A 22113-nucleotide genomic window follows, 5' to 3' on the forward strand; every position below is an offset into this window, starting at 1 on the left:
GTATGGAGTATGAATGAAAGGAGACTAGAAACTTGAAAAAACAATCAGGAAGCTCTTACTATTCCAAATGACAAGAGCTTGAAGTAGGATAGATACTCTGTGAACAGATAGAAGAGCACTTGTTCAGTGGTGACATGAACAGTCTTGGGACATCTTCCAAGTCTGAAGAGCCCTGACTCTTGACTTTTTATTCCTTTAGGTGACCAGAAAGCCGTGGCAATATAGTCACAGGCCACCAGGAAGCTACATCAATGAAAATGTGGCTTGAGCCTTAGCCCTCTGAGGTAATCAAATCTTGAGAACAGCTTACTTGCCTTTTAGGGGAAAAAAAACCAAAAACCAACAGTCTGATTTACATAGGGGAGGGAATACTGATAGTGAACCTATTATAGAAGGAAATTCCAATACATTTTGATCTTTCTCTGCAAAGATATGCTTTTCAAATAAACTTGAGGAAGCCTTATGTAATATTTCATTCTCATGGAACTAGACAACTTCAGTTGTGTCTAGTCCTCTACATTCTTCAATTAGATACAGTTTTTCAGATTCATTAAGTTTTTCAGCAGCCAGAAAAAATGTTTGAAATTGCATCCAGAATAACCAGAACAATTTTTCTATCTTTTGCAGTTAAAAGATTGATTATACGTTTCAGAATGTCATTTTGGACAAAAGACAAAATGTATCCAATTGTTCCCCGACTTGGATATTTTGTGACCACCCATAAAGGTCCTTTCTGTGACTTTGGGACTCACTTTGACCAAATTGCAACCAGGTAAGGAAGTTGTCTATAATAAACAACTTGGTTCGTTGTGATATTATCTTTTTTTTTTGGAGGGGAGAAGGCAGGGCAATTGGGGTTCAGTGACTTGCCCAAGGTCACACAGCTAGTATGTCAAGTATCTAAGGCCATATTTGAACTCAGGTCCTCCTGACTCCAGGGCCGGTGCTCTACTCACTGCACCACCTAGCTGCCCCTTGGTTGGTTCTGATAGCCCATTATGTTTGATATTGTCCATGCAGCCTCCTTCTGGATGTTGATTTTGGGGGTGAGTCCATTGCAGTATGAGTTTGTTCATATGTCGCTGTAAGAAATGGAAGGAGGAGTTTTGTTTCCACAGAACTAAAGGTGTGCTTCCCTGCCCTCCCCCACCCCAGCTTTAGCAGAGACCAGGCCTCAAGGTCCGTCAGGTGAGAGGTCAGAGGCTTGTACGCATGTGCGTACTTTTTGAGAAGGCAGTCTGGGGAATTAGAGAGGCCAAACCCACTTGAACCTGTTCAAGCTTATCTAGGGTCTGGTCTTGGTCAAGAATCCAGGGCTACTGATTTGCATCATTTGCATATGTTAAAGAGGGAAAATAGGGGAAGTAAAAGAATATAGTTTAATCCTAAACTAAGACAAGGAAAATCTAATTAACTTCACTTTTGCTTCTGTATCTTATTATCCTATTTATATAAACTGTATAACCTAGGAAAACTATGTAAAAAACAAAGATTGTAAACTAACCATGACTCTAGCAGGAGTGGAGGGAATGGTTATCCCTGCTCCTGCAACTGTATCAGTGTGAGTGTTCCCCTGAGCACTACACCCGCTCTCTCGGGGAGCATAATAAAATGCCTTCCTCTGCCCACTCTGGTCCTGAGTTCTTTGGGTGCGAATGGGCAAATCACATGGATTTTCCTAGGGTCAAGTGAAGGGAAGCAACAGGCAGCGGAAGCTTGCCAGGCTTACTCCTGGATCTTGTCTTGGGGTGTCCTGTGATCCCTGCTGCGGTGTTAGGAGGGCTACCACTCTGGATTCCCTTGGGGAACCCTGTGGTCTGCACGGCCTTCTTAAGGGGACATCACATGGGACTTCCGGCCCTGTCTCGGGAGCCTTGTGATCTTACTGCCATCCTAAGGGGCCATCACTTGGGACTTCCTTAGGGTCTGACCCCTAGGAGGCCCTGTGATCCCCACAGATTAAGGGATGGCTACCACTTGGTCTTCCTCTGGGGGTCCTGTGGTCTGTACAGCCTTCCCTAGGGATTATCACAGGGTTCTTCCTCAGGACTTCGGCCCTGCCTAGGAAGTCCAGTGATCCCCAAAACCACGTTTCTCACAGTCACCGAAACAATTTTTCCTATAGCCATTAAGAAAGGAGCAAACTTCCTTAAAGTAATCAGTAGATAATTCACCAGATCCTACAAGTTTCACTCTCTATGGCGTCAACTCCCATTTTCTTTTTTTTTTAATTTATTTAGTTTTCAGCATTGATTTTCACAAGAGTTTGAATTACAAATTTTCTCCCCATTTCTACCCTCCCCCCCACTCCAAGATGGTGTATATTCTGGTTGCCCTGTTCCCCAGTCAGCCCTTCCTTCTGTCACCCCACTCACCTCCTATCCCCTTTTCCCTTCCTTTCTTGTAGGGCAAGATAAATTTCTACACCCCAGTGCCTGTGTATCTTATTTTCTAGTTGCATACAAAACCTTTTTTGTTTTTATTTTTGAACATCTGTTTTTAAAACTTTGAGTTCCAAATTCTCTCCCCTCTTCCCTTCCCACCCACCCTCCCTAAGAAGTCAAGGAATTCAACATAGGCCACATGCGTATCACTATGTATAACCCTTCCACAATACTCATGTTGTAAAAGACTAACTATATTTTGCTCCTTCCCAACCCCAACCCCTTTATTGAATTTTCTCCCTTGGCCCTGTCCCCTTTCCAAAGTGTTTGTTTTTGATTATCTCCTCCCCCTGTATGCCCTCCCTTCTGTCATCCCCCCCTTTTTTTATCTTCTTCCTCCTTTTTTCCTGTGGAGTAAGATACCCAAATGAGTATGTATGGTATTCCCTCCTCAGATCAAATTTGATGAGAGCAAGATTCACTCATTCCCCCTCACCTGCCTTCTCTTCTCTTCCTACAGAACTGCTTTTTCTTGCACTTTACCCCATTCTATCTCTCCCTATCTCCCTCTCTCAATATATTCTTCTCTCATCTCTTAATTTGATTCTATTTCTTTCAGATATCTTCCCTTCATCGTCAACTCACCCTGTGCCTGCTCTCTCTCTCTCTCTCTCTCTCTCTCTCTCTCTCTATATATATATATATACACACACACATACATATATACATACATACACACTCACATATACATATATATACATAAATATATATATGTATATATATATAAAATACACACATATATAAGCATATTCCCTTCAGCTACCCTAATAATGAGGTCTCATGAATCATGCACATCATCTTTCCATGTAGGAATGTAAACAAAACAGTTCAACTTTAGTAAGTCCCTTGCAATTTCTTTTTCTTGTTTTTTTTCTTGATTACCTTTTTATGCTTCTCTTGATTCTTGGGTTTGAAAGTCAAATTTTCTATTGAGCTCTGGTCTTTTCACTGAGAAAGCTTGAAAGTCCTCTATTTTATTAAAAATTCATATTTTGCCTTGGAGCATGATACTCAGTTTTACTGGGTAGGTGATTCTTGGTTTTAATCCTAGCTCCATTGACCTCCGGAATATTGTATTCCAAGCCCTCAGATCTCTTAATGTAGAAGCTGCTAGATCTTGTATTATCCTGATTGTGTTTCCACAATACTCAAATTGTTTCTTTCTGGCTGCTTGCAGGATTTTCTCCTTGATCTGAGAGCTCTGGAATTTGGTGACAATATTCCTAGGAGATTTCTTTTTGGGATCTATTTGAGGAGGTGATTGGCGGATTCTTTCAATTTCTGTTTTGCCCTGTGGCTCTAGAAAATCAGGGCAGTTCTCCTTGATAATTTCTTGAAAGGTGATATCTAGGCTCTTTTTTTGATCATGGCTTTCAAGTAGTCCAGTAATTTTTAAATTATCTCTCCTGGATCTATTTTCCAGGTCAGTGGATTTTCCAATGAGATATTTCACATTGTCTTCCATTTTTTCATTCCTTTGATTCTGTTTTATAATATCTTGATTTCTCATCAAGTCACTAGCTTCTACTTGCTCCCGTCTAATTTTTAAGGTAGTATTTTCTTCAGTGGTGTTTTGGACCTCCTTTTCCATTTGACTAATTCTGCCTTTCAAGGCATTCTTCTCCTCATTGGCTTTTTGAAGCTCTTTTGCCATTTGAGTTAGTCTATTTTTTAAGGTGGTGTTTTCTTCAGTATATTTTTCAGTATTTTTTGGGGTCTCCTTTAGCAAGTCATTGACTTGTTTTTCATTGTTTTCTCTCATCCTTCTCATTTCTCTTCCTAATTTTTCCTCTACTTCTCTAACTTGCTTTTCCAAATCCTTTTTGAGCTCTTCCATGGCCTGAGACCAATTCATGTTTTTCTTGGAAGCTTTTGTTGTAGGATCTTTGACTTTGTTGACTTCTTCTGGCTGTATGTTTTGGTATTCTTTGTTACCAAAGAAAGATTCCAAAGTCTTTGACTGAATCTGGGTGCATTTTCGCTGCCTGCCCATATTCCCAGACAACTAACTTGACCCTTGAGTTTTTCGGCAGGGTATGACTGCTTGTAGAGTTAAGAGAACTATGTTCCAAGCCTGGGGGGATGTGCCAGCTCTGCCATAGCAGCACTCCTCCTTCCCCAAGAACCCCCAACCAGGACTGGGCTTAGATCTTCAGCAGGCTCTTCACTCCTGCTCTGATCTGCCACTTAATTCCTCCCACCAGGTGGGAGGGGCCTGAAGCAACTGCAGCTATAGTTCTGTAGCTGCCCCACCTCCTCTGCCCCCTGGGGTGGTGGCCGAACGGGGAACTCCTTTTTAAACTCTGTCCCCAGCAGCTTTTCCCACTAACCTTCTCTGTTGTCTTTGGTGTTTGTGGGTTGAGAAGTCTGGTAACTGCTGCAGCTCACTGATTTCAGGGCGCTAGGGCCTGCTCCGCCTGGCTCCTGGTCTCATCAACTCCCATTTTCACAAACACTTCAATCCAGTCATTAGAACTATCCATGAGGCACAGAAAATGGCACAACAGGTATCTGCCATAATTTCTGGATCAGAATGATATAGGAGCTGAACTAAAGTGGGAAGAATTTGCTCAGTGCCTTCTATTGAATGAGCAGGGTTATATTAGGATAAAGATTTGAATGTGTCCATGTAAGATATAAATAAACATATGTTAATAATGATATATCAGGAACTGTAAGCAGAGTGAAAAAGGGGGTCTGTTGAGCTATACTTGATAATTAAGTCTCTATGGACTGAACCATCACCTATAACGTTTCCCAAAACCCCTATAGCCTGTTCACTGGTTGAGAGGGTATTAGGCTAAAATATTGTCAACCCTGAAAACAAATGACCAACAAATCACAGAGTTTTTGCAATTGCTGTTAACTCTAAAAATACCAAAGAGCTCATGCAGGTTATTACAATGACAGTTAATTCTGAAAAATATACAAATAAATAAAACCAAAGAGACAACAGTGGACATAATCAAAAAAATTTATTTATTCCATTGGAAGGAAAAACTAGACACCATGTGCCGGGGCCTCCTCTAGTAGGAAATCTCCTTTAGTGTGGGCAAATCTCAATACATATACCAGTGGCTATGCAGTGAGCTGTACCCCTGACGCCGAGAGGTAACAGCAACAATAAAACAAGTTTGATTCAAAGCAGGGCTTCATGAACAAAACATGGGTTTCACAGGTACTTGCCAGAGCTCAGAGACCACTTGTGCTGGTGTGAAACAGTTCTGGGATTTTACTGTGGCTGAGTTCATCCAGAGGGTGAGTGCAAAGGATTGTTGTTATGCCAAGCTCAAGGCACAGCTTGCTTGCTGAGCTCCAGAAAACAGGGTGTCTCCTAATAGTAAAAAGAGAGGAGCAAAAAGAGAGGGGTGGTCTTGGCATGGGGATCCTGACAATATCTGTCCACCACAATTCAAATATTAATAGTCTAGGAGTATCGGATCCAGAATAAATACCACTTTTCCTGATTGCTCTCAAGGGGAAAAGGGGAAGGAAAGGGAATAAGCATTTATTAAGTGTCTACTATGTGACAAGCATTGTGCTAAGTACTTTATATTATCTCAGTTGAATCTCAGAACAACCCTAGGAGGGAGATGCTATTATTATTATCCCCATTTTATAGTTGAGGAAACTGAGGCAGATAGAGGTTAAGTAACTTGCCCACAATCACACCACTGATTGCTCTCAAAGGGAAGATAATAGTTAGCTCACTGTTCTGGGTTTATACAAATGACCATCACAAATAACTATTACACTTCTTTATAAGAATAAAAAGTAAATAGAAATCAGAAAAGTTATGCAAATAGAGACCAAATAATACACGAGTAAGTGAGCTCTCACTCTAGGAATAAGAAGAGAACAATGGAAGGGAGAGGGAGAAGGGTTCTGCACTTGGCTGTCTCTAGAATTGGAAGTTCTAGATGGTTAAGGACATTTGGAGAGATTGGCTTATTTTACATTCTTGGGCTTCAAAGCATTCTAGTAACAATTTTTAAATCTGTATTTACCTCTCTCAAGCTTGCACAACTCAAGAAATCTCTTTTCCGTTCATGCAGGTACAAAGTGTTGCAGCTCAGCATTGTCTCATTCAATCAGAAGTCACATCTCCCTCCACTTACCCAGCACACGGATCACAGGGCTGTTCCTCAGAAATATTGACTTTCCTGAGTCGGCACAGATTCTTCATTCTTCTAAGCCAAAATTTTTTGCAGTCCCTTCCAAAAAAAAAATCAACTGGAATAAGCTTAAAACCTGTAACTCTACAGCGTAAACACAAATATCTGCACTTGAAAACAAGGACGATTTCACTAGCATCCTAGGTAAGCAACTTACAGCACCAATGAAGATGAGGGGAAAAAGGCACAAAGTACACAAAATAGACACGGCGCCATACAAAGCATGTTTTGATTATTGTTGAATTGTTTCAGTTGTGTCTGACTCTTTGTGATCCCGTTTGGGGTTTTCTTGGCAAAGATACTGGAATGGTTGGCCATTTCCTTCCCCAGCTTATTTCACAGATGAGGAACTGAGAGTTCCGCAAACAGAGTTAAGTGACTTGCCCAGGGTCACACAGCTAGTAAATTTCCAAGATGAGTATTCCTGATTTCATTCCTGAGAGAGTGTCTCAGACATCAGCCGATCAACTGGGGAAATATAAAAAGATTGCCCTGTTACACTGAGGGCCTAGTTGAGATTACGTAACAAATCTCATCCACAGCCAAGTCCCAATTAGTGTAAATCCCCTGAAGTAGTCTCATGAATTCAGATTTGAACTATTCAAAGTTATAATTATATAAAATACGGTAATTGGCTTCAACCTAATGGAAATCTGTAGTGCTAATTCAAATAATGAAATCTCTTCAGGAGATTTGTTGTTCATGGTACTTAATTTTATCCCAAACTTCTCCAGATAAATGAATTCATTTGGAAGTATAATGGTCACAAATTTAATGGATTAAATCAAAGGTTCAGGTTAATAGCCTTGCTAATTGAAGGTCTATTACCGGAACATCAACAGGACACTAAATGTAAAATTCTAGCTGACTTATGCTAGGGAATTGCTTGTCTTTTATCTCAATATCAATATTCAAGCAAGTATAACCAATAAAGAATCATTCTGTTATACAAATAAATAAAACTTACATCACTTCTCAAAAACCCGTTTTCTCAACTATAAAGTGACTGTTTAACCAGATGAGTTCTATCCCTTCCAGCTTTAAAATTCTATGACTACATGAGTCAATGCTCCTGTGTTTCTTTTTCTATTAATTTTCTTAACATCCTAAATGGGATAATTTTTATTTTGTATTTTTATTCTTAAAAGCCAAAGATGACAGAAAATGAAAAGTTATAATGAATAAAATAGGGATGTGACTTCACAGTATTCTTGGTGGTATTCTCTAAATTGTACCCAAGGATCAAATTATAGAGATCTAGGGCATATAGTCTCTCTTACATTCTTGCTTCAGAGTCTCCCTTTTTGGCTCTAGGTAAAGGTCAATTTTGAGGTATTCCAATTACAAAATAATATCTCAAATTGGCAAGGACCTCCAAGGCTATTTAATCTAACTCCTACATGAAATACAATAATCCTTACAAAAGTCCTAACAAATAGCTATCTTGCCACTATTTTTATGCCTCCAGTGAGACTAGAAAGCATTATTTTTCTCCTGTCTGTAATAATTAGTACAACAGCATTTGTAATACTGTTATGATAATTGTGTCACCCAACTAATAAGTATCTCAGACAAGATTTGAATCCAGGGCTTTCTTCCTAACTCCAAAGCTAGCATTCTTTCCATTACCCCATATATGCCTCTCCAAAGAAACTTCTCATTTTGAGTCTGTGACCACTCCTTGGAACCTCTGCTTCCTCTTCAACAAAGAGATAATAATAATGTTACTATTTCTCTTAAATGGTTGTTGGGAAGAAAGCAATGTATTAAGTGTAGTGATGTGTACATAAATGTGAGTAGTTATCTTGTATAAAGGCTTTAGGGCTACTGCGACCTCAACATGGGTTATTTAAAAATGTCTACTGTGTGAACTATACTCCAGGCAATGATACAGTTTCAGATTTGTACCTACTACATTGCATATGAGGGGTGGAGAAGGTGTCTTGAACTCATTACTTTGAGAATTGGCTAGCAATGAGTTATTTGTGATGCTAATGAAAAAACACATTCCATATCCATTATTTTGAAAGTAAAATAGACTTATTTTGCATATGATGATGCAGAAATTATGAATTTGACTAAAAATTAGAAACTTATATTCAACCGCATCCATGAAATTAAAGTGTTGCCTTATTTAATTTCCAAGGTGATAATAGAGGAGTTAAATTACTGCCCATGCTCAACATTTGTGCAAATGCTTTGCAAATTACCTACTTGGTAATAAAGACATGTTGCTTAGCAATGATCGATTTAATATAACTGCTTCAAGACATTTTAAAACCTGTATTTTTTCCTTTGCATCCAAGACAATAGAAAACTATTATCTTTTGCTTGCTTATTTTAAACCAACCTACTTGACCATTTGGAGGCAGCTAGGTGGCTTAGTGGGTAGAGTACTAGGCCTGGATTCAGGAAGAGTTCGCTTCAAATGCAGCCTAAGACACTTAGTATCTGTATGACCCTGGGCAAAATCATTTAACCTTTGTTTGCCTAAATTCACTGGAGAAGGAAATGGCAAACCACTCTAGTATCTTTGCTGAAAAAAGAAAATAACAAAACGATGGACAGTGTGATCTACAGGGTCATACAGAGTCAGACAGGACTGAACAATAACAGTAACACAGCCATCTACAACAAAGAAAGATTCAGCTATATGTTTTTATTTAGATTGTCTGTTTTTATAAGCATGTGCTAATTTGACTGTTTTGACTTTGAAGACATTTCTCCACTGGTCCTTAGTTTAAAGAAAACAAGTCAAGCAAGGAAAATAGAAATGTTGTGAATGGAGAAACAGCAACTAACTGGATACATGGAATGAGGGAGAGTGAAAACAACAAAATAAGGCTGTCATTATGAACCTGAGACCCTGGAAGGACAATGATGCCTCCTACAGAAATAGGGAAGTTTGGAAGAATGGAGAATTTAGACTCATAATTATGAGTTCAGACTTAGACTTGTTGAGCAGAGACAGGGACAGAAACAAAAAGAAAACATCAGGTGCCCAAGATTGTCAACTATTGCAAATACTAGTATACTGATGAGCTAGGGGCAGGGAACTCCATTTCCTTCCCCAGGCTTATGGTGAGCCCATTCTATTGTATTGAAAAATAAATAAAAGGATAGACTTGGATAAAGCCTATTACCATTTCCTAAGAAAATATAACCAATATAAATCTAGTCAGTACCATGAAGAAGATAAAACCATATAGAAACCATTTTAGCCAGCTAATACTTAATGTCCTAGCCAAGTAGATAGAAGCAAAAGGCAGTACCTGGTTAGAATATAAATTCATTTTCAAGATCTTAAGTGAAGATGATGGTTGGAAATTATGAAAAGTATTAGCAATAAGTCATAGACAAAAAGACAAATTTACAGAAAGCTTGGTGAGAGATCCAATTAAGCTTTCTCCTCAAAGATATTTAAGGCTGAAACCAGAAGGAAGTCAATGAATAGATCTTCTACAAAAAATGAAAAAAATTATTTGTAAAGACTTCTATAACCTCTCTATCAATGATAGTCAAACCATTACTTTTGGACTAACAGACCCAACACTACAGAACATGATGAGAACAAATATACAGAACAGGTCCACAATAGAGAAAACATAATGTTAAGGGTGTTGAGGGATTGATTCTTGAGATATCTGAAATACATCTCAAAAAATACCAACCTTGTGATGGGAAAAAAATAGACCTTATTATAACCAAAAAAAAATGTGACGCTAGAAAATATTAATAAGTACCAATCCGTATGCTTGCTTTCCCTTCTCTATAAAATATGTTTACACATAAATCAAGGGCATCATTGATAAAGATATGAAAAGCAAACAGGCTTTCATCAATTATATTCTGTGATAGAGAATCATACAATTGACTGAAAAGTGTAGAGGGTACAAAAGCCCCATTGTATTGATTGACTATGTTAAAAAATTTGATTGGGGGAGGAGGGCTTAAAACTGTCTTTGGCTTTCTCCAATCAGGTATTTCCTATACATGTATGTTGTTGTTCAATTATTTCGGTTGTGTCCAACTCTTTATGACCCCTGTTTTGGGGGGTGTTCTTGGTAAAGATGCTGTAGTGGTTTGCCATTTCCTACTCCAGCTCATTTTACAGATGAGGAAACAAGAAAATAGGATGTTTTTTGGCTATTTATTTATTATTTTTAGTTTTCAGCATTGATTTTCACAAGAGTTTGAATTACAAATTTTCTCCCCATTTCTACCCTCCCCCACACTCCAAGATGGCATATATTCTGATTACCCCATTGCCTAGTCAGTCCTCCCTTCTGTCACCCCACTCCCCTTCATCCCCTTTTCCCTTACTTTCTTGTAGGGCAAGATAGATTTCTATGCCCTGTTGCATGCAAAAACATTTTTTTGAACATCTGCTTTTAAAACTTTGAGTTCCAAATTCTCTCCCCTCTTCTCTCCCCACCCACCTTCCCTAAGAAGGCAAGCAATTCAACATAGATTACACATATATCATTATGTAAAACACTTCCACAATACTCATGTTGTGAAAGACTAACTGTATTTTGCTCCTTCCTATCCTCTCCCCTTTTCTTCAGTTTTCTCCCTTGACCCTGTCCCTTTTCAAAAGTGTTTGTTTCTGATTACCTCCTCCCCCCATCTGCCCTCCCTTCTACCATCCCCCACTTTTTATCTCTTTCCTCCTTCTTTCCTGTGGGGTAAGATACCCAATTGAGTATGTATGTTATTCCCTCCTCAGGTCAAATCCAATGAGAGCAAGATTCACTCATTCCCCCTCACCTGCCCCCTATTCCCTTCCTATAGAACTGCTTTTTCTTGCCACTTTTATACAACATAATTTACCCTATTGTATCTCTCCCTTTCTTCCTCTCTCAGCATATTCCTCTCTCATCCCTTAATTTGATTTTATATTTTTAGATATCATCCCTTCATATTCAACTCACCGTGTGCCCTCTGTCTCTCGATATATGTATATTTCCTTCAGCTACCCTAATACTGAGGTCTCATGAATTATACACATCATCTTTCCATGTAGGAATGTAAACAAAACAGTTCAACTTTAGTAAGTCCCTTATGATTTCTCTTTCTTGTTTACCTTTTCATGCTTCTCTTGATTCTTGTGTTTGAAAGTCAAATTTTCTATTCAGCTCTGGTCTTTTCACTGAGAAAGCTTGAAAGTCCTATTTATTGAAAGTCCATATTTTGCCTTGGAGCATGACTCAATTTTGCTGGTAGGTGATTCTTGGTTTTAATCCTAGCTCCATTGACCTCTGGAACATCATTCCAAGCCCTTCAGTCCCTTAATGTAGAAGTTGCTAGATCTTGTATTATTCTGATTGTTTTTCCACAATACTCAAATTGTTTCTTTCTGGCTGCTTGCAGGATTTTTTCCTTGATCTGGGAGCTCTGGAATTTGGCTACAATATTCCTAGGAGATTTCTTTTTGGGATCTTTTGGAGGAGGCGATCTGTGGATTTTTTCAATTTCTATTCTATTTTACTGTCCTGGCTCAAGAATATCAGGGCAGTTCTCCTTGATAATTTCTTGAAAGATGATATCTAGGCTCTTTTTTTGATCATGGCTTTCAGGTAGTCCCTATAATTTTTAAATTCTCTTTCATTTGGCTACAATATTCCTAGGAGTTTTCTTTTTGGGATTTATTTGAGGAGGCGATTGGCAGATTCTTTCAATTTCTATTTTACCCTCCGGCTCTAGAATATCAGGGCAGTTCTCCTTGATAATTTCTTGAAAGATGATATCTAGGCTCTTTTTTTGATCATAGCTTTCAGGTAGTCCAATAATTTTTAAATTATCTCTCCTGGATCTATTTTCCAGGTCAGTGGTTTTTCCAATGAGATATTTGACATTGTCTTCCATTTTTTCATTCCTTTGGTTCTGTTTTATAATATCTTAATTTCTCATCAAGTCACCAGCTTCCACTTGCTCCAATCTAATTTTTAAGGTAGTATTTTCTTCAGTGGTCTTTTGAACCTCCTTTTCCATTTGGCTAATTCTGCCTTTCAAGGCATTCTTCTCCTCGTTGGCTTTTTGGAGCTCTTTTGCCATTTGAATTAGTCTATTTTTTAAGGTGTTATTTTCTTCAGTATTTTTTTGGGTCTCCTTTAGCAAGTCATTGACTTGTTTTTTGTGGTTTTCTCGCATCCTTCTCATTTCTCTTCCCAATTTTTCCTCTACTTCTCTAACTTCCTTTTCCAAATCCTTTTTGAGGTCTTCCATAGCCTGAGACCAGTTCATGTTTTTCTTGGAGGCTTTTGCTGTAGGCTCTTTGACTTTGTTTGACTTCTTCTGGCTGTATGTTTTGGTCTTCTTTGTCACCAAAGAAGGATTCCAAAGTCTAAATCTGATTCTGTATCCTTTTTTGCTGCCTGGCCATGTTCCCAGCCAACTACTTGACCCTTGAGTTTTTCATTGGGGTATGACTGCTTGTAGAGTAGAGAGTACTTTGTCCCAAGCTTGAGAGGCTGCACTGTTGTTTTCAGAGGTATTTCTACATGGCCAGCTCTGCCACACCAGCACTCCTCCTCTCCCAAGAGCCCCCAACCTGGACTGCGACTCAGATCCCACTCTGCACTCCCACTCTGATCTGCCACTTAATTCCTCCCACTGAGTGGGCCTGAGGCCAGAAGCAACTTCAGCTGTAGTTCTGTATCTGCACCACCTCCACTGCTCCCAGGGCAGTGGCTGAACCGCTAACTCCTTTCTCTCTGTCTCCTGCAGTTTTCCCCACTAACCTTCTCTGTTGTCTTTGGTGTTTGTGAGTTGAGAAGTCTAGTAACTGCCACAGCTTGCTGATTCAGGGCACTAGGGCCTGTTCCACCTGGCTCCTGGTCTGGTTGGTCAGGGCGCAGCCCACCTGGGCTCTGCTCCACTCCCAGCTCATAGACCTTACCTGGCAACCATCCAGGCTGTCCTGGGCTGGAGCCCTGCTTCCCTTTGTTATTTCGTGGGTTCTGCAGTTCTAGAATTTGTTCAGAGCTATTTTTATAGGTGTTTGGAGGGTCCTGGGGAAGAGCCCTAGGCAAGTTCCTGCTTTCCAGCCACCGCCATCTTGGCTCTGCCCCCCAGAACCCAATTTTTATGTTTGGCATTGTTCATTCCTTCATTAGGAGGAATCAAATTCTGCTAAAGAATTAACAACTGAACACTTTTTATAAGAAGATAAACTCCAATACAAAAATGAATTCATTTAAAAGTTGTCTAACTTCAATTGTAAAAAAAAAAGTTAGAATGGACTGCATAAATACAGAATTTAAGATCAGCACTTATTACATGAGGCGTTTGTAATAAAACATTTTTAACTTCTAGTCATGTTCAAATGAATAACCCCTAGTAAAAGTGGATCTCTCTTTGTCATTTTATAAGATAGATCACAAGCCATTCTTCTCTTGAGATAACTAATTATGCTGTTATTCTTTTCATTAATACAGAACTGAGACAGTTATGATATTAACCTCACTAAATAATAGAATTATATCCTGGTTTCATAGGTCTTTGCATCATTTGCCTAATTATCCCCATATCATTAAGAGAAACTAAAGGACCTTAACTTTCACAGGAATATAAAACTAGTAACAAACAGATGGCAAGTCTAAATACTTACTTAGTTGTTTGGAATATAGAAGGAACTAAAATTTTAAACCAAATAGCTCAAATCTTATACCTGAAAAGATCTGTTTAGTTGTTTTTATATTGAGCACCTAAGATGATTATAAAAATTTGCTATAAAAGAATTAAGAATATAGCTATGCAACTATGAAAAATGTTCTCTTGTCTTGATGTCAATTGCAGGCCAGAGTTATGACAGTCAGTTTCATTGAGCCAGGTTTAAAGTCAGCCAGATGGGACATTTTCCATTCAAGAGGAAATACAATAGTGGGGAAAATTGAGTCAGGATAATCCTACCTCAGTCCATGCCAAGAGTCGTTCTCTCAACCTTTTCCACGAGAATTCTTTCTGCAGTTCATGGTAACAGTATTCCCTGATGATCATACCTAGAGTCAGACTCAGAATAACATTAGTTATACTTCCATTAGGTTTTAAGTAGCAAGTTCTAATAATCAGTGCTTCAAGTAGATTAAAGTCTCAAGGATCACACAGACTACCTAACAAGTATTGACTATATTCTCACAGTGGTAACAGTAAGAGATTCATCATGAAAATGAAAAATCACAACTTATTTTGATATAACTTGTACCTCACGGTACAAATGATTTTGCTTTGAGATGCTTAATAACAAAAAACAAAATACTTGGAATAGGATGTTTAAATATAAGAATCCCAAATTGTATGCAGATAACAAGCTGAAATGTTTTCTATAGTAAAACATGTTCAGTTATTAACCATTTTCAAATGGATATAAACAGAATACTAATCCAAGAATCCCTTTAAATAATGGGAACATCTTTAAGGTGACTCTTAACTATTTTCATGCATTTCAGGACATGTACTACATACAGATTCTAATCCCAGGTTAAATAGCAAACATAAGTAAAATCGGATTTCCCATTAAGGTAACACAAGATAGCTCATAAGTTACCACTTTCCATTAACATGACTGACTATACTGAAATACTATTCTTTAAAACAAAACAAAAGAGGTTCCTGACTTTAATCTCCCAATTTAATAGATTCATGTCTTTGTCTCACAAGCTTCTTTATGTTTGTCTAATTATATTCATATCATTCTGAAAGAATGAGATACTTCAGGATCTGAATCTTATACATTCTCAGACTAGGATAGTACACAGCCTCAGATTAAATAAGAATGGAAGAAGAAATCGCTGCTCTTGTCATTGACAATGATTCTGGCATGTGCAAAGCTGGCTTTGCTGGGGATGATGCTCCTTGGGCATCCCCTCCATGTTGGATGCCCAAGACACCAGGGTGTCATGGTGGAAAGGGGGCAAAAGGACAGTTATGTTGGTGATGAGGCCCAGAGATATCCTGTTGAATGTGTCATTGATACACCTGGGATGACATGGAGAAAATGTGGCATCATACCTTTTACAACAAGCTTCATGTAGCCCCCATTCTGCTTACAGAAACTCCCTTAAACCCTAATGCCAACAGAGAGAAGATGACACAGATCACGTTTGAGACCTTCAACACCCCAGCCATGTGTGTTGCTGTTCAGGCTGTGTTGTCTCTGTATGCCTCTGGTCATACCACTGGTATTGTTATGGATGGTGTCACTCACGTTGTGCCTATCTAGGAGTGTTATGCCCTTCCCCCTGCCATCCTTCATCTAGACTTGGCTGGCTGTGACCTGACAGACTACCTCATGAAGATACTGACAGAAGGAAGGTACAACTTCACTACTACAGCTGAAAGGGAAATTGTTCATGACATTAAGGAGAGGATGTGCTATATTGCCCTGGACTGTAAGCAGGAGATGGCCACTGCTGCTTCCTCCTCTTCCCTGGAGAAGAGCTATGAGCTTCCTGGTGGCCAGGTGATCACCATTGCCAATATTTGTGTAGTGTTATATTTAATACAAGCTTCCTACAGATTATCCTGAAAGGTGGGTGGACACAATTAACCAGATGATTATCTGAACTTATTCTTAGACTGAAGATGGTTAAAGACTAATTTCTAAAAATCTTTTCCTTTGCAATTTCTAGTTCTTAACTGAAGATAAAACATTGTACTTTGACCTAAGCATGATATCTTAACATATTGATACTAACTCAGTTACTAATCAGCTATTGATTTTTTTAAACATTTACATTGGTCTTTTAACAATTAAATCCATAACCCAAAAGAATTAAAGAATAGCAAACTTTTCTAACAATATTTCTAAAATGATGAATTATCAAATTAACATTAGGCAACTATCTTTAACACATTACAAATCAGATAACTGGAGTAACTTGACTTACTAACAAACTGCCTGACCCATAGAATATGATAGCAGATAATAATAAATTTCACTTAAAATGGGACCAGAATAAATTCTACTACACCTGGTTTTATTTTCCAAATAACATCACAAAGAAACTTAATTTACAATTTCAATGATTTAGTATTATATGTTTTACAAGGACTATTTATTCTAAGCATTTCATATTTTGGAGCCACTATTTCCAGCTAATCCACTGCAAAAGATTTTAAAAATGGTAGTATACAAGAGATTTTAATTATCACACTTAGCAACACCTTGCTTATCAAATCTCTCCTGACTTTACATAGTTGTCTGTATTGGCTTTCAAATTAAGTTACAAAAATTTTCCTTTTTCATCTTTTCTATTTACATAGGAATCAAAGTTTGCCAATTGGATGGTGGTAGGGTGGGGGTGGGACTGGTGCTGCTTGGTCTCCCCTCAGCTCGTCCACTGGTTTTTCTAAATCTCCCTTAAAACACATTCTAAAGAATGTTAATTCACCCCTTACATCCCCAAACCTGATCACAATTCAGGACTGCGGAAGCAAAGGAAAGATCTAAACAATGAAGGCAGTGTGTATTTAAAAGCCCTTTCACCAGTGCATGCGTTAGATCTACATATCAAGTTTAAAATGTGCATCCAACCAAGGTACCATCTCTTTATCTGGCATACATAAATGTGTGTGTGTGTGTATGTATATGTGTGTGTGTATATATATATATATATGTATGTATATGTATGTATGTGTATGTATATGTATATATATACGTATGTATGTATGTATTTTTTTCCGCTATAGTTTTTCCAGTCTCTACCTAGCCTCATCTCTTAGGATTCTACCAGGCTTTTATGGTTTAATTCCCAAGAGTTCTGCTCCTTCTATGTATTCCCATGCAAATGCATTCAAGAAATTTACTCACCTGCCTCACGTCGGCACACTGGCTTTTCCTTTTGTCTTCCTTTGTTCTTGCAAGAAAAAATTCTCTTTTGCCAAATGATTTTAAGTGTCTATTTAATTTCACTTTAGATGGTAATTTGCCTATCAAAAATCAAAGGTAGCTTTCTCTCATCAGCCCTTGCAAGCTATAGTTCCGGGCCACTTGGTCTGTTGGCTTAAAAATAACTTATTTCAAGGAAGTGCTTGGAGAAAAAGAATCCCTTCTCTGATTCCACTTCCAAAACTCATAATCAAAAGACAGAGAACCCTTTAAAATTAAAATTACCCATCTTAAACTTCAAAAACATGTGAGAAATAATCATCTTACTAAAAACTCCACACGGCCATCTGTGAATTAAAGAAAGATTTTATTTATTGTTCTCTTGCCAGGGCCTTCAAGAACTCAGGTGACCCATAAAGAGACACACCCTTTCATACAATTACAAAACCTTTTAGGTCTTATCCTAATTCTCATTTCCCTCCCCTGTTGTCCATTAGAGGGATACAACTTCCTGAACTGCCTATTCCATGTTCTTCTCTTAGACGTGTTCCACTCCTTTGTCATGAATCACCATATGCATTTAAATTAGATAGCTCCACCCTGGGGGTGTGTTGGTTAATATTAAACAGCTTCTTAAGCATGTGTACAAACTTCTGACCTTTTACTTGATCTAAGCCTGGTTCTGCTAGGTCACAGCTCTGGTTATAACTAGTCACCTCTGAATCACATCCTGTTATTACTACTGTGGAAATAGAATTCCTCCTTATGTTTCTCACACACGGGTAGTCTGAGGGTGTCCTGACCCTCCTATCTAGTGAACACAAGCTATATCTTAAAGACAAAGACAAAAAAAGAAAAGACAAAAACATACAGAAATCAAAACTGAGAAGTAAAAGCTATGTTCCCAATTTGGAAAACATGACCCCCAGGACTAACAGCTTTTATGAGAGTTGGTATCCTCCCAGCTGACCTCAGTTTAAACTTTACCTGCAAGAAGCCTACTTATATTAGGACTGAGGTACCCAGACCATGACCCCAGAATGAACTCTGGACTTCCCAGGCAGCCACTTCTCTGCTGGATCACCCCATTCCCTCCCCTCCTCCAAAAAAAACACAGCTTCTCTGCCTTATTTGACAGAGGCTTCCCGCGACTTCTGTGTACCTCAATTCACCCCCTTATTAAGCCTGGCTTGTCCTATCTTGTCCTATCCTGTCCTAACTTCTCTGCTGACCTCCAATTTTGAATCTCCAGTTATCCTTCAGACATCTCAAACTGGGTATCTAGTAGACATCTTAAACTCAATATGTCTAAAATGGAACTCATTATCTTCGCCCCTAAATTTTCTCCCATTCCTAACTTCCCTATTATGGTAGAGGGCAGCATCACTATTCTCAGGCTGGCAACCTAGATATTATCCTCAACTCCTCACTATACAATCTGTTGCCAATAATTGTCTATTTTACCTTTGCAACATCTTTCAAGTACACCTTCTTCTCTCCTCTGACACTGCCACCATTGTGGTGAAGGTCAGTATCACCTCATACCTGGACTATTGCAATAGCCTGCTGGTGGATCTGCCTATCTGTAGTATTAATGTGATCAAAGATCTTCCCCACCCACTCAATAGGCCTCAGGTGGGGCTAGGTGGGAAAGTTTGATTATATCTTTGTATATAGGCTTAAAGCCTCTACTTACTAAGCCAATTTGGGCATTAAGCCATCAGGGCCCTAAGGGGTGTTGCTAAGACCAGAGCCCAATGGTATGTGCATGGAGTTCTAGTCAATCATGAATTCAGAGAATCAGAGACCTGAGTTCTAGCCAATGAGCCGCCTGGCTAGGACTGGATATAAGGAGAGCCTAGAGTGTGAGGGAACCAGAATTGAAGAGGGGCAGAACTTAAGAGAAGCAGAACTGAAGGGAATCAGAATTGAGAAGCATTCATCCAGAGGGGGCTGAAGAGCAGACATTGAGAGAGCCAGCATAGACAGAGCTGCAGAAGAGAGTGCTGAGTGGAGAGTTAGGATTCATGAGTGATTGTTTACAGAAAGGCCCTAGCAGGGGTTGCAGGATGACTTGGTTCCTTCCTATAATACTGTGTTATAATTTCCTTGTTGCTACATTGAGGTGAGTTTACTAGTTTTGGAATATAATTACTGCTATATTGATCTGGAGTTATTGGTCTTGGGATTTTATCCTCTGGAGCCTAAATAAATGTTATACTTCCTCTGCCTTCTACCTAGAGAGTTTTTCATACTTTGCAATTCTGAACTATAGAAGCATGTTCATGGTCATTCTTGCGATCATGAATCTTGCCTTACTTATAAACTATCTCAAGTATTTCTCCATTCCAATCCATCTTCCATTAAGCCACCAAAGTGATTTTCCTAAAGTATGGCTCTGACCATGTTACACACCCTCTACTCAATAAACTCTAGTGGTTTTGATAAGGTGCTTGGGTGCCTATGCTTGGACCTCAATTCCAAAATCACATTTCTTCCTAGCTATCCTTGGCAGCTTTCTCCCCAGCCCAAGGACACTATGCCTAGCAATTACTCATGAGTGAGCTCCAGCAAAACACTTATCTCTCTCACTGGTGCAGTAACAAACTTCACCAGTAAGAATTATCAGCTTGAACTGGCTTTGTACTAGCTCATAAAGATATTCTATACCCACTGCACTATCTATACCAACTCCCTACTTCATTATATGCATCTTGGATTCCTCGTTATGTGTACCTTAGACTTTAGACATACGTATACTCCCTACATCTATCTTGTCAAACAAGACATTGATGGCTGGCAGACTCAGTTGGCCCTGACCGCTAGTTAACTTAGTGACCTAACCATAGTAGACATAAAAACCACACCTCCTTGTGCCCTCCCTTGGGCTTTTCCTGGTGATCTCTGTGTAAAACACCGGCACAGTACATACAAATAGTGCATGTTCCTTTAAGAACTGACCACTTCTTAACCACTCCCTAATCCTACCCTGAATCACCTAGTTAGCATATTTGGCACATGTTTTACTGTAGTTTATCCTGTATAAACTTTAACAGTACCCCTCCAAGGTCACAGGTTCCTTAAGAATGTTTGCCTGATGAAAAGCGTAAAAATAAACCTTTGCCAACTTGACTTAAAGAATGTTTGAGTCCGTGAATTCATTTCAGATGACCCTGTCCAGTATTCCAGTCCTTGAGGGGTCCTGAACCCCCCTCAAACCACATCATTTCCCTATTGCCTCTAGTATCAAATACAAAATCATCTACTGTATTTCCCCATGTATAAGACACACCCCTTTTTGAAAAATATGGGGTCTAAAAATTGGGTTCATCTTATACAGTGGTTGTAGTTTTTTACTTGCATTTCCCACTTTTTCGCACTTGTCTTTGCGCTCATTGTTTCGCATTTGTTACTGGTGTATTAGGTTGCATTCTGCCCAGAAATGGCTCAGAAAAGATTTTCGTACAGTGCTGAATTCAAGTTAAAAGTGATCCAGTTTGCAAAAGTGAATGGAAATCATGCTGCTGAACTTAAGTTTGGTCCTCCTCCAACTGAGAAAACAATACAAGACTGGCTATGGAAAGAAGAAACCCTACTGAAAACACCATGGCAGAAGAAGGCCATGAGAGGCAAGTCAGCAAAGTGGCCTGATTTAGAGAGGGAATTGAAAATATGGATTGAAGAGCAAAGGGCAATTGGAATTCCTGTGCTCACAAAGATGGTTCAGCATGAGGCAAGAAGAATTGCCGATGAAAAAGAAGTTACTCATTTCAAAGGAGGACACAATTGGTGCTTCAGGTTCATGAAACAGAATGGACTAAGCGTGCGTACACATACCAGACTTGCCCAAAAGATGCCTGAAAGCTATGAGCAGAAGGTCCTTGAATTTCATCATATTTTGGTTTGAATTTTATGATGAATAAAACTTGAGTTCAAGAACTTTATGTAATACATTTTTTTTCAAATTTCGAGCCCCAAAATTAAGGTGTGTCTTATACATGAGAAATATGGTAGGTTTAGCATTCAAAGCCCCCTCCTACTTTTCCAGACTTTTTACATCTTACCAGCTGCCATGTACTCTTTGTTCCAGTGACACTGTCCTCTTTACTGTTTCACAAAGAAGACATTCCATCTCAGCTCTGAGAATTATCTCTGGCTGTCCCTCACACACAGAACACTCTCCCTCTTCATCTCTACCTCCTGTCTTCTTTGGCTTGCTTCAAGTCCCAAATAAAATCTGATTTTCTACAGGAATCCCTTCCCAACCCTCTTAATTCTAGTTCCTTCTCTCTTTTAATTATTTCCTTTTTTATCCTGTATATAGCTTGCTTGTACATATTTCTTTGCTAGTTTTCTCTCCCATTGGACTGTGAGCTCCTTGATGGCAGGAACTGTCTTTTGCATCTTTTTGTATCCCCAGCACTAAGCACATTGCCAGACACAGTAGATGTTTACTAAATATTTATTGACTGACTATACTCCCTATAACTCTGGGAAGGGGAGGGAATTAGACTGACTGTTTCACTCCATTCTTACATGGCATCAATCCTATCAAGTTCAAGTCCAACCCTAACCCCAATTTCTTGGAACCCTGACCTCTCAGGATTTCTCTGTTGGACTGGTGTAATGACAATGTTGCTAGCAGCTACTGTGGCTGTGTAAC

General features: G+C 38.9%; 1 pseudogene; it reads left to right on the forward strand.

The window, feature by feature from the left end:
- The first annotated feature begins 15395 nt into the window (after positions 1-15395).
- LOC118851347 lies at positions 15396-21908 on the forward strand (annotated as a pseudogene).
- Positions 21909-22113: the final 205 nt, after the last annotated feature.

The sequence above is a fragment of the Trichosurus vulpecula genome, chromosome 5 (genome assembly GCF_011100635.1).
Source record: "Trichosurus vulpecula isolate mTriVul1 chromosome 5, mTriVul1.pri, whole genome shotgun sequence".
Lineage (NCBI taxonomy): Eukaryota > Metazoa > Chordata > Mammalia > Diprotodontia > Phalangeridae > Trichosurus > Trichosurus vulpecula.